Below are 13851 nucleotides of genomic sequence, written 5' to 3' on the forward strand. Positions count from 1 at the left end.
GGGCGGAGGGAGGCCGGGGCGGAGGGAGGCCGGGGCGGAGGGAGGCCGGGGCGGAGGGAGGCCCGGGGCGGAGGGAGGCCCGGGCGGAGGGAGGCCCCGGCGCGCAGGCGGCGCTGTCCGCTCGCGCTCGCGCTCGCGCTCGGAGGGGGGCTCCACCTGGTCGCCGCGCCGCGGCCGGAGGGGCGGGGCCGGGCTGCGCGGGGCCGGGCTGCGCGGGGGCGGCGCCGCCTCCTGGCGCCCGAGCGCGCGCTCCCCGGCTCCGGCGCACGCGCGAGGCCCGGAGGGAGCGCGCCCCGGCCGCGGCGGCGCGAGGAGGAGCGGGGGCGGGGGAGGAGGGGGAGGAGGGGGAGGCGGGGGAGGAGCGGGGGGAGGAGGAGGGCGGCAGAGGGGAGGCTGGCCGAGCGCGCGGCGGCGGCGGCGGCGACCGGAGCCGGGGCGGAGTGGGGAGCCGAGGGAGGGGGCGGAGGCGTGAGAGCCGCCTCTCGCGTTTCCCAACTGGGAGCCCCGAGTTTGTAGATGGGGCTGCTCGGCGGCGCCTGCGGCTGAGGGAGAGCAGCGGCGGCGGCGCGGAGGCGGCCGAGGTGCGAGCCGGTGAGTTGCCGGGGCCCCCAGGCTGCCCCGGGGAGCGGGCTCTTCGCGCGCCACGCGGGGACCCCGGCCCGCCCCGCCCCCGCAGCACCTGGGCTCGGCGAGCGGGCGGCGCGGTGCGAGGGCTGCTGGTGCGCCTGGCCCGGGCCCGGCGGCGCAGATGCGGCGCGCTGTGCCGGCCCCGGGCTCCCGGGCTCCCGGGCTCCCCGGCTCCCGGGCTGCGGGCGGGCGGGCGGAGCGCGGCAACGTGTCTGGCCCCTGCTGCCCGCCGCCGCGCGGCGCCCGGCTCTCCCTCCACGCGCTCGGCGGCGCGGCCGCGGCGGGGGCCGGCGGGGGCCGGCGGGGGCCGGGCTGGGGGCGCGCGGGCAGCGGGGAGCGGGGAGCCGGGAGCCGGGAGCGGGGGGCCGGGAGCCGAGCGCGGGCGCCCAGGCATGAATGGAGAGGCGCGCCGGGGGCGGTGGGCGCCGCGACGGACACCCTCGGGGTCGGCGCCGGGAGGGGGCGACTCCGCCGGCCCCGGGCGTGCCCCCGAGCCCCAAGTTCTTGGGGGAGGAGGCTTTCTGCAACTACTGCTGCGACTTCCGAGGCTCGGACTCGTCTGGTCCAAGTGGTTGTGGGCCAAGCACACGCTCCTCCGAGGCGTTCGCTGCTGAGCCACCGTTCGTTTTCGGATCCTGGGTACGTTAAGCTGGAACCAGAGAGGCGCTGGGGATTTTTTTTTTTTTTTTCTCTCTTTTAAGGCGACGTGGAGGAGGGCCAGGAGGGAGTCGATTTAGGGATCCCTACGGCCGGTCTGATGACCGGCTGTGGACTGGTTGATGGATATATACACACACACACACACATATATATATATCCATCAATTTATTTATTTATTTATTATTTTTTTTTCAGAAGGACTTTTTTTGACACTTTATTGGGAGTTTAGTCCCCATCTCAGCAGCTCCTGGGATTACAGCTGGAGAGGACATCCATTCAACTTCATCAGTTGGGCGTGCATTTATGTAAGGGGATTGGGGGCAGGCGAGGAAGGGGATTGAAGGCTGATGGGGAAGCCCAGAAAAATTCTCCGCATTACTTACAAACAGCCTGTTAAGGTCAAGCTAGCCACGTTGGTTTTTTTTTTTTTTTTCTCCTCTTTTCCTACGCCTTTGGGGCTTGTTGGAATTCTACTTTATGCTTCCTGAATCGGTCTCCGTGTAATGTGGTTCGGAACATTTGAGGTGTGTTGAAAGGCTCTTCAGTTTGGAGTATGGTTTAGCAGCCATTTCCACCCGTGAAATCTTTCAAATCGTCGTTTGGAAACTTATGTTAGGCGAGGTAGCTAGCACGGTGGTAATCAATGCAGAGATAGTTGCGGTGCATACGTAGAACACCGCAACTAAGGTGATCCTGCTCCTTTTAGGTACCTACAGTGCAGTTACGGTCAGGGATCGGGCCTGATTATAGACCCATCTTCTGAGGCCTTATTACAGTAAACAAAGAACTTTGGGGTTGTGTCATTTTGAGGTCATTTGTATCTGAAATCTGTATTTAAATACATATTTAAATACGTGTTTGCACAACATGCTACTTTTTTAAAGTCCCATGTTTCTTTTATTTTAGACCAGGGTTACATAATGTTCAAATGGTAACTCTTTTAATCGTTCTGTTTTATCCTTTGGGGGTTGCACACTAAATATTTTTATGAAAAAACATCAACCAGTGGGGTAGCTAGGTGTGTGTGTGTGTGTCCTTTTCCAATTGATGCTCCTCAATTCCTTTCTCACCTGGAATTTCAAAATGAATTATTTTACATTCTAGATTAAATAAACACTGGAAAAATTAAGGTGCTTAAGCAAGTCTGGTAGCACTATATAAGACAGAATCGTTTTTTTGTTCTTTGAGCCAACTGTTGGATTTTTTAAAAATGAATCATATTTTTCTTAAACATTTGAGGGAGCAGTTTGCTTTTTTTTTTTTTTTTCCCTGAGTCTCATTTCAAGCTGAAATTGTTCCAGAAGACTACACAGCCTGCTTCTCTCCTTCCCCTCTCCCCTCCTTTTTAGCTTGGGATAACCAAGACAGCCATAATTGTGTTACCTTTTTCAAAGGCTGTTTTTAAATTGAAGTTGAGTATTTACCATCTTTTTAAAATGTAGTTTACCACTTAATAATGGATGGTTAGAAGACAGCAGATGTTTTAATTAAATGCCTTTCACATTTTTGACATCCAGGCTTTGTTAAAAGTGAGTAACAGCAAATTATTGCTGAGAGTTGCAAATAATACAGGGTTAGTGCTAGTCAAAGGCTATCTAATTGTAAAAGCACCAAGAAAATAAATATTACAAGAAGCAAGAGGACCCATTTGTATGTTTGACATCACTTACTGTATTATAAATTATCTAGTTCTTGGTGGTTTTTGAAAGAGTGTTTTGCAAAGTAGACATTAGGTTTGTAACTGATAATTTTCTTTAACAAGGCAATTCATTTGGTAAATGACTAAATTTGTAACAGAACCCTACTTCAGGTAAATGTAGTTAACTTGCAAGGGCTGTGCTGGTATATATTTTAGGGAGAATGAACACCTGGTTGTTTTAGGTAAAACCAATACTGGGCTGTCTGAAGATATTGTTTATTCCTTTAAAAAAATATACTGAGAAGAAATATGCTAGTTTTATCTTACCTGTAGGTTCTTTCCTTCCAAAAATAGGCTTCACGTTTATGAATATCGTAAGAGCAGAGAAGCATAAAAGATCTCTTTACTGGTAGGTTGCTAGTATTGAATTAAAGATTTTATTTCTTTCTTGTAGGGCTCAGGTTCTGCACAGTGTATTTCTGGTCAGTCTCACAGAAGGTGCAACAATTTCCCCAGTTTTCTTGTTATTTGTCTATGACCACTGGGGGGAGACTTGATACAATTTAGATTGACCATATCCCTCCCTTACATACACTGGCTGCTAATCATCCCTGGGCACTTTGCCAAACTGCTGGAAATGTGTTGAGAAGGATGCACTCAGAGTCAAGTCTTGATCAAGGTGTCTAGTGACTTTTATTTTTTTTTTAAAACTCACACCACAGTTACAAAGTATGTCTCTTTATAGATTGTGTTATAAACAGTCTACTTTTTAGTCTCTTGTTATGTGGGCTAACTAAATATCTAACATCGTGAAAGATGAGATTCAGGATTACTTTAGAGCTTTTATAATCTGACTTGACTGACATTAATCTTAGTAGCAATGTAGTTTTACTTGCTTACTGTACACAGATATTAGTTGTCTGGAAAGATCTGGAGATACTGAACTGAACCTCTTCAAACAGATTGGTTGTCTGTTTAAAAAGCTTTCAGAGGAAGAGATTTTTTTTTTTAATTTTATTTATTCATGAGAAACAGAGAGAGGCAGAGACACAAGCAGAGGGAGAAGCAGGCTCCTCGCAGGGAGGCTGATGCAGTACTCGATCCCGGAACCCAGAATCTCGCCCTGGATGGAAGGCAGACCCTCAACCGCTGAGCCACCAAGGCGGCCCAGAGGAAGAGATGTTAAAGCATCCCTTGTATCCAGTGTCACCACAAAGGGGAAATTCTTCCTTTTTCATAGTAAAGATAACATTAAAACTAACAACTTTGTTGACCATTATATTGTGGCTATTCTTAAAGTCAGAAGTCTGGTTTCCACTTTTTCTCTTCTGATGGTATTTTACCTTGGCAACATCAAATACAATCATAGTGAACTCAGTAAACAAAGGATATTATGTTTATAGTAGTTTAGAAAGAAGTTTGTTCTTCCATAGCTAAGACCTTTGTACATTCTTGATCATAGTAGATAGGATAGAATTTGAAGTAGTTTCTATCATTTTATCATCCTAGATTCTTAAATGGCTTTGCTTTTTACCTATTTTTTTTTTTTAATGTTCATGGTATAGTAGAAATGATATTTTCTGCTTAGGAAACGTTCATTTCTAGCTAACTTCAGGTTTGTGTCAAATATGTGGGAATGGTAATTTCTAAAGACCTTTTTCTGTTAAAGTTGTTGATGCAAGGCAATATAAGGATTAAAGATAATATAGTGTGTTTTTTGTATAGATTAAGTTAATTTTCAAATCCTTTCTACTGCTTACTAGTTCCCACACGTGAACTGATCTCTACTTACTTCACAAACTTACATCTTTTTCTCTTAAATTACTCCTTTACCACTTCTTTAACATTGTCCTGTTCACTATATCTGCCCTCCTTTTTGTCCCTCAGAAATGTCATGGTTTGTTTCTGACTTAGGACTGTTCACTCTGCCTGAAATTCTCTTCCTAAAACATTACGTGACTGGCTCCTTTTCATCATTTCAGGTTTCAGTTCAAGTATTCTCAGATAAGCAGTATTCACTAACCAACCGTTTAGAATGACAGCTCCCTTATTTCCTTCTATCTCATTACCATTAAAAAAAATTTCTGCAAACCATTTATCACCACCTGAAATTGTATCTTTATACAATTTGTAATTTATATAAATTTATATAAAAGCTTTTCTGCAAACCATTTATCACTATCTGAAATTGTATTTTTATATAATTTATAATTTATATGTAATTTATGTTACAATTTATATAATATATAATTTTATTATCTGTTCTCACTACAGTGTAAGCCCCATGGAAACAGTAATTGTAGCTCTTCTGTTTAACTATTTTTCAAGGACTTAGACCTGTTCCTGGCACACAGCTGTCATTTTATAAATATAACTTCAAAAAAGAAAAAATCTGAGGTTCTGTCCTTCCTCAACTTTTGATGTTATAGTGTCCCTTTATGGAATGCTATGAGGAGATGGTAGTTGTAGTAAGTAGGCTACTTTTGGCTGTAATTAATAGAAATCCATCTAAGTGGTGTAAACAAGAGGGAAGATTTATTGTAAAGACTGAGGGAGCATCTGATGGAATCCAAAGATTGAGACTCAGAATTCCGTCCAGTGTCAGCACAATACACTACATCTCTTTATTCTGCACACATTTCCTTTATTTCTTCTCTTGCAGAGAACCACTTCCTACTCCTCTTAGTGGAAAATATGGCTGCCAGCATCTCCTGAGTTTAAGGACCAGCTCAGATGACAGGAAAGATTTATCTAGTACTCATCCCTCCCCTGTTCAACAAACTATGTTGTATTATTAGAACTTGGTGATATTTGCTGTAACTGTGTGAAGTCGGATTGGAGAGACAACCCAAGTAGATGGTACAGTGGTAATTAATGTTCACCCTTGACCACCCTCTGGAAGTTTGGTTTCCCTTCTTTTAAATTTTTCCGGCATATGTAGTTAGAAGATCTGAGAAGCACTGTCCTGGCGATATTAAAAAGAAATGTCCTTTCATGGAAGGAATTTACAGTTTGAGGACAATAAGATACATACATGAAGGAAAGAAATGCTCAAAACCAGCATAGTGATAATATAGAAACAGGAAAATATTTGCAACTTGTATTGCAGACAAAAGGTGAACTTCCTTAATATATAATGAATACCTATAGATTGATAAGAAAAAGACCAACTGTAAAGTTGAGCAAAGATTATAGACAGGTAATTCATAGAATAGGAAATCCAAATGGTTCCTAAGTATATATACTTAACCTCACTTATAAGTATCATAAATTACAATTGTTAGATACCATTTTAACAAATTAGAAGGACCAAAAGAATTTGATAGTACTTTTGAGGAGGATAGAGACTAACAGATGCTCTCTCACATTGCTGGTAGATAGAGACATCAATAGAATTTGATGTGATTGAAATTTCTGAAGAGTACGAAGGTAAATAGAACTACGTGAGAATATGCGTAAATTGTTGTAGGTGTTTGTGGGAGAGGAAAGAGCTAATTTACAACTTAATTATCTGAACATTAACTTGTGTTGCTTTATTTTTAGCTTTAGTCATGAAACAAGACCAGGCTAGGGTAAAGCCAGCAAGGTCACGCCCCACTCCCCTGCCCCACCCCCACCTCCACAAAGGAGATTCCTTTTAGGATTATGTTTAGTTCATCTTCTCAGATCACCCTTTCTTTTTACCTTAGTGCTGGTGAAGTTCATTTCTAAATGGTAGAGATTTCCATATACTTTGTATCTTTCAGAGCCTACCAGTTAACTACTTAGTAGCACTTAAGTAGATTGAAATGAACTGTGCTTAGCTTTTCATAGACTCACTTCCTAATTTAATGCTTTTGGAAATCTTTTGTAAGAGGTGATTTGGAATTTTATTTGATAAATGTACTTAGGTTTTATTACAGTAAATGGCCAGTTTTATAAATTGTTTATAATGTATTAATGGAACTTTACTTTTACATGGTTCCTTTGTTCTATAAAATATTGTTAGATCTTGGTTGGGTTAGATATGAAAAGTGGGGTGGGTAGGGCACCTGAAGATGCTTGAAATTTTTCTAGAACAATTTGTGAGAAATATGAAAAAAGTGAAGTGTGAGGGATTGCTTTAGAGAAAAATATGTGGCGTAACCTAGAGAGGCTATATCTTGGGAGGAGTTTTCACTTAGGAAAATGATAAGCGGGGATCCCTGGGTGGCACAGCGGTTTGGCGCCTGCCTTTGGCCCAGGGCGCGATCCTGAAGACCCGGGATCGAGTCCCACGTCGGGCTCCCGGTGCATGGAGCCTGCTTCTCCCTGCCTCTCTCTCTCTCTCACTGTGTGCCTATCATTAAAAAAAACAAAAACAAAAACAAAAGGAAAATGATAAGCCAATTTAGCCGAATACATCAAAGATATGATATATGCTTTATAATATTTTTATGCCTTAGGTCATTTGCCTTGAATTGACTTTGGTACAGGGGTTCTCCACCTAAGTAACCATCAGAATCCTTGAGAATTATTCTATATCAAAGAATTCTAAATTAGTCTGGTGTAGGGCCAGATCATGTTTATATTTTAAAGTCAACAAGAGCCGATATTAGTAAAATAATACATTCTATAAAATGTTCTCTTTAATAATCAAATCAGCATAGGTTTTAGGGTCCTGTATCATTTATATAGCTCTAACCTTAGAATTTGGTCTCTTACCGTGGTATCTGTTTTAGCCAGATCTGATATCTCTGCAAGCATCAAAATGATTTCCATTGTTTTGCTCATTTTTATACCCTTCCATTCTTTGTAACCTTGTTTTTCCTTTACTAATAAAAATTCAAGCTTGCCACTCCCAGGAAGCTATCAGTTGGCTGGCCTCATGCACAGTTTATCTTTTCAGTATGGGGCAAATTATAGCACAACACATAACTGGCAAGTACACACCATATGAGTGGCTGATTTATATGCTTTAACTCACATGAGCCTTGTGCATATATGCCTGGTTTTACTGTTTGAACCTCCTAATTTTTCCTGTCAGCACCAAGAGCTTGGAGATTAGTCATTGTGTCAATGGCATGAGTAATATTATTGACTGCTTACTATGTTTTAGGACTATGCTAAATGCTCTCCATACATTATCTCATTTGCTCATCTCATCATCATCTCATTTGCTCATCATTAGCTTTTTAAAATCTAAGCCCCTTATATGATTCTGTCAGTTTTCTGTGTCTGCTATAACAAATTGCCATAAACTTGATAGCTTATAATAAAAAGAGATTTATTCTCTCACAATCCTGGAGGTCAGAGATCTGAAATCACTATCAATGGACCAAAATTAGGGTATTAGCAGGGCTGTGCTCCCTCAAAGGCTCAAGAAGATAATCTGTTCTTTGCCTCTTTTGTGTTTCTGGTGGCTGCTAGCATTCCTTGGCTTGTGGTTCCACACCACTTTAGTCTTCAAGGGCTTCAAATCTCTCTCAGCTGTTCTTATCACCTTCTCTTGTATGTGTGAAAGAGTAATTTGCCTTTCTTTTATAAGGACACATAATGATTCCTGATAAGCTCCCTATCGCAGGATTCTTAATCACATATGCAAATAGTTGTAATATGTTTCTTATGGTCCACTATCATAAGAGGAATTTTTTAGTGTTTTGGATGACTGTGGCTGTCTTCAAGGGGATTTGTCTTTTTATTTTACCTAGAATATATATATATGTCTGTTTACATATAATATGTTTTATGGAAAATTTAGTTTTACATAGATAAATTTTGGGGCCTTTTTATTCATCTATTAAATGCTCCTCTATCTGGGACTTTGATATAAGAAATTTGGGTAACTGAGTTAAATTTTGATTCATTGAAGTTGCTTGTTTCAGAAATTAAGCAATGATACTGCATATTTTTATGTCAGTTGATTCAAATGCTTTTTATTTTCTTTTTCAAACTAGTAATCTTTTGGAATGAGGGGTAAATGAAAAAACTTTAAAGACTTTAAGAAGGTTGAAGCACCTTGTGAGGCATATGCCTCACTTTGAGGCAGAGTCATCACTGGATGCCCTCATCAGTCTTAGCATTAGGTTCTTGAAAATCCCAAGGTAGAGAAATTTTCCCTGAAGGAATTTAAGATGTTATGGGGGCAGTAAGGTTAAGCAATCTGTGGTTGTGATTGAAGCCTTAAAAATCCTTATAAACATTCATCCAATTAAAACCTTAAATGTATCAGATTATCAACAACATTTTATGCAATTAAATTTGGAAAAAAACGTGGACTATACGTTATTTTCCATTTCCCCCTACTTGAAAGAAACTTTTCAGGATTTCCAATTTGAGGGAATGAGGTAGAGAGTTCTTAAAATTTTAAGAAGCATTTTTTTTATGGTGTCTTATAAATAAGAACCTTTCTTATTTCCACTCAAAAGTTACTCCAACTTGTGGTTCCAACTGTTGTTCTAGAGATAGCATAACTTGGATGTTTAAAATTAAAAAAAATAAGCTTTTAGTAACCTTTATTTAACTCAGCTTGCTAGAGCTGAGGGGGTATTTATAGTTCTTTTCTACCCATGATAATTTCATGCCAGCACTCATCAGAACATAGCATAATGGAACACTGATTTGGCTCTGTCCTTCTCATTCTCATATCCTTTCTCTCCTTCCTAATAGACTGTTTCTAGATCGAAGACTGGAAATTTTTGTCCCTTCTTCTAAGAGTGAACTGCAAATATCTTCTACTCTGCCATCTTTTTATTTCCCTTCTCTTTTATCTTCCAGACCTGCAGTTCCCCTTTTCCCAAAATACCTCCAAAAAGAGCAGCTTAGAATTTGTTACACTCAAGTAGAAATTTTCACCAAAAGTAAATCTGTGTACATACATGTATACTGGGATTTCACACAGTAGAAGGGTTACCTTAGAAAAGAAACTGTCTTTTTTGCATCCCCTCAACCAAGCATTGTTCCATGATCATAGCCTGAGTTTAATCTTTATTACTGAAATTAGGAAACAACACAAATTAGCATATAAATAGCATTTTATCATGTGCACCTGTCTAAGTTCTGAAAGAGTTTGAAGTTTAGGAAAAGAAAGTCATCTGTAGAGAGAGACTTGGCATTCATTTGATTGAATTAATTTTGAGATGAGTCCTTTTAGCTCTAAAACTTTGATTCTGAAAAGGCAAGAAGTGTGCCATAAATTGATTAGGTACTGAATTGCTAAGAAAAGAATATTGTTGGGTGGGGTAACATGAGTGATGGCGTTTCAGTAGAAAGAGATGTGTGGTTGTGCGTGTAGTAAATAAAAAAGAATAATTTGGTTAGAATAGATAGTTTATATTAGAGAATAGAGGAATTAGGCTGAATAGATTTAAAAAGCTAGATTTTTTAAAAGAGATTTAAACATTTTCAGGTAACAGTAAAGTTCTTCTAATATTGTCTTTAAAATTTTTACATGATAAAAATTTTTTTTTACATGATAGTCTTGTGCTGAGTGGGTTACAGTGAAGAAGAGAATAGTGGGAAGAGACTTGCAGTGATAATTTTAAGGTGAAGGAATAAGAACTTGAAAGTGGTAGCAGAGGGAATGGGGAGTAAGAGATAAATATAGGGAAATTACAAATTCACTGTGGCTGATCAAATGACAGAGGTATTTCAAAGTTTGCAAGGGATTCCTAGGCAAAGGGCAGTCCATGGGTTTTCAGGGTTTGGGGATCTTTTCCTAAGGTAAGCCCTCATCTTGTTTTAAAGGTTCATGTAGGTTCTTACTTTCTTTTTTTAAGATTTATTTATTTGAGGGGAGAGAGTACGCGAACATGTGCACCTGCAGATATGTGCAGGCAAGCAGGGGAGGGGCAGAGGGAGAAGAAAAAAGAGAATCTCAAGCAGACTCCCTGCTGAGCAAGGAGTCCACTTGGGCCTTGATCTCACGATCCTGAGATCATGTAGATTATGTTTTTAGTACATTCTTGTATTCTCTAGTTTCAAGCAGGTTGTTCTCAACGATATATGACCCCTTTATTATTATTAAAGGATGGAGATGTCTTTTGTGATCACTTACCTGGGTACTAATTAATAAGTCACATTTCATTTATCCCTGCATGATATACTGTTAACTTTCAAAGGAAAGATATTTACAGTAAGGATGATGAATGAGCTATGTGGTTGTCATGGAGGGGAGGGTCAAAGGAACTGTAAAAATTAGGGAAAAGGAAAACTTAGAAAATCAAGATACTGGTAGGAAGATTATGAGAATGTTAAACAAGGAATTTTAAAAACATTTTTAAAAGCATTCAAATTCCTGAAAGATACTTAAAACAGTATTAGAAGTTGTGGGAAAAAAGAGAAGTATGTGACTTGATTTTTATTATTAGCATATAGCTATGCTATGCTATGCTATTAGCATTATGCTATGCTATTAGCATTATGCTATGCTATTAACATAGTATAAAGTATGGTCAGCAAATACTTCTTACAACCCTGACCATACTTTATATAAAACCATACTTTATATATTATGAGACACTAGGTGAGCAAGAAAATTGAAGTGATTTTGATTTTAGAAATGTTAAACTGTATTAGCTTGGTGCATTTATTTGCATTATTTAAAATATACCACTGATTCTGGGGGCAGTTTTGCCTCCCACAGGACATTTGGTAATATTTGAAGACATTTTTGGTTGTCACAGTCTGCGGTGGGGGTGGGGATGCTTATTAGCATCTAGTGGGTAGAGACCAGGGATGCTGGTAAGCCATTTATAGGACAATCCCTCCATAACAAGGAATTATCAAAATGTCAATATACCAAGATTGAGAAATCCTGGAATATCGAGTAGGCAAGTTCTGTGGGCAGTTTTAGAGACCTATGAATTTCCTCTTTTTTTCCTAGGATTGTCCAGAAACTGTCTTTCTGTTAACGCTCTTTTTTCTAAAAGCTTACTGTACACTTAATTGTCACTGTTTTATTATGTTCTTTTTTTTTTTTTTTTAAGATTTTATTTATTTATTCATGACAGAGAGACAGAGACACTGGCAGAGGGAGAAGCAGGCTCCCTCTGGAGCCCGATGCAGGGCTTGATCCCAGGACCATGACCTGAGCCAAAGGCAAACACTTAACCACTGAGCCACCCAGGCATTCCATCTTTATTATGTTTTTATCCTAAAGGTATATCTTAGACACTTTAGACAATATTTGCAGTAGATCTGTTCCTCTTAGGGTGGCTTTTTTCTGCTAATTTATGTATCTTGTGTTTCAGTCATCTTGAGGGGTCTCCCTGTTTCTAAATTCTGAGAGCCTCTTAATGTGATTTCCTAAGCATTTCTTTTACAACAAGGCTTTATATGTGCTTTATGGTTTTTCATGACCCGGGTCTGTGTTGAGCTAGTTCTTGTGTCTAGGTTTTTCTGGTAGTGTTTGCATCTGTTCTTAACTTGTTTATGCAAGATTTTTTTTTTTCTGATAGCATTTGAACCTTTTCTAATTTTTCTATGTATAAGAAGTTTATTTAAAAAAAATGTTTAGCTGAAAAGAAGAAACATCTAGGAGTTATTTCTTTTAGAATAATTTTATCCCTGTTTATAGATAAAGATTGCCTTAAATATAAACAAGTACATATGAAAGGTTTTATAATAGTTTTATAATGATAAGTGAAAAACACTGAAATTCTAGAATGTAACAAGCATGCAAAGTTTTTTGTTGGTGTTATCGTTAAGCAATGCAAAATAATTCATTGGAATATAAAGATAAATGAGCACATCAATGGAGAAAAACATTTTGAAAGAATCTTAGCCCACTTCAGTTTGATGTTGATCTAAACATATTGGCTATTTAGTAAGATACAAGTGAAATATGCCTGTGTATGCTAGCTACTCTGTGCAATAAAGGAATAGAGAGGGAAAGCAAAAGTATGAAGAAAACTATTCTCTAGTGGTCAGGGTATGGTGATAAAGGAGAGGGAGAGAAGAGTGAGAGAGAGAACACTGAGAATTTATCTTTGAGTGGCAAAGTTGTAAGGTAATTACAGATTTACTGTTTAATAGATAACTTCTCGTCTGCCTCTAGTTCCCATAAATTATATTTTCATCTTCCACTTTCATCTGTGCAAGTATTTCATTAATTGACCTTCCATCAAATCTAATACTGATATGCCTTGTTGATAGATCACTTATTTAACAACAATAGGCTTTCATTAGTTTACTAAGTGATATATTCTTGAACTGCACCACAGAACCATCCTACCCCACTTCTTCAATATATATCGTTATTTGTCTTGAGTCTTGACTCCTTCCTTGGGTTTCTTTTTAGCTGTGGAAAGCTTTGGTGCTGCAACTGCCACCTCACAAAAGAAGTATATCTTCACTGCATAAGCATACAACCCACATCAGTAAGATTATTTTAATTGTGGAGGTATTTTAGCTAAGAAACATTTAGGTGTTTGAAGAGACTGCTCTCCTGAGTCTGGGAATTCTGGGGTAGTTGAATATGCAGCCTTTGTGCTCTGAACAACCCAGTTTATCAGGAGGGAGGGATTTATGTTGACAAATGAACAGAATAGCTTTTCCTCCCTAGTTATTATGATAAACTTGTTTTAATTAACCTTTAAAAAATACAGTTACCTAGTAAACAGCATTAAACTATAGAAAAATGAATATGCAATGAAGTTAAAAATTTCTGTTCCCAGCCTTATTTCATAGAGTTAATCATTGATAACAGTTTTAGATTTAGTTAGTGAAGTGTTTCTCAACAATTCATAATTAGCATTTTGGCAGAACTATGTTGTGTAGGATTGTGCTGAGCACATCTTAATTTTTAGGGCTCCTGTTCTCTGCCATAGCCATGGGGGCATCAAAAATGCCATGACTTCTCTCCAAATGCTTCTTGGGGAGGGAGTGATACTTACCCTGGGTGAGAGTATTATAATTTTTAAAATTATACTGCATGTCTTAGAAAACATGTCTTTTTTCAATTTTAC

General features: G+C 39.8%; 1 protein-coding gene across 5 annotated transcripts in view; it reads left to right on the forward strand.

Annotated features, from left to right (window-relative positions):
- Window positions 1-385: 385 nt before the first annotated feature.
- The window catches only part of PALS2 (protein associated with LIN7 2, MAGUK family member), a 107063-nt gene continuing 93597 nt past the window's right edge, over window positions 386-13851 (forward strand). For 3 of the 5 annotated variants that reach the window (XM_041727668.1, XM_041727667.1, XM_041727672.1), the window contains exon 1: window positions 386-591. The gene's annotated coding sequence lies outside the window, so the exon portion shown is untranslated. Of the gene's footprint in view, window positions 592-993; window positions 1267-13851 lie in introns of those variants that run through there. The other 2 variants (XM_041727669.1, XM_041727670.1) reach the window with 1 other exon arrangement.

Source organism: Vulpes lagopus, chromosome 13, assembly GCF_018345385.1.
Source record: "Vulpes lagopus strain Blue_001 chromosome 13, ASM1834538v1, whole genome shotgun sequence".
In the NCBI taxonomy this organism is placed as follows: Eukaryota; Metazoa; Chordata; class Mammalia; order Carnivora; family Canidae; genus Vulpes; species Vulpes lagopus.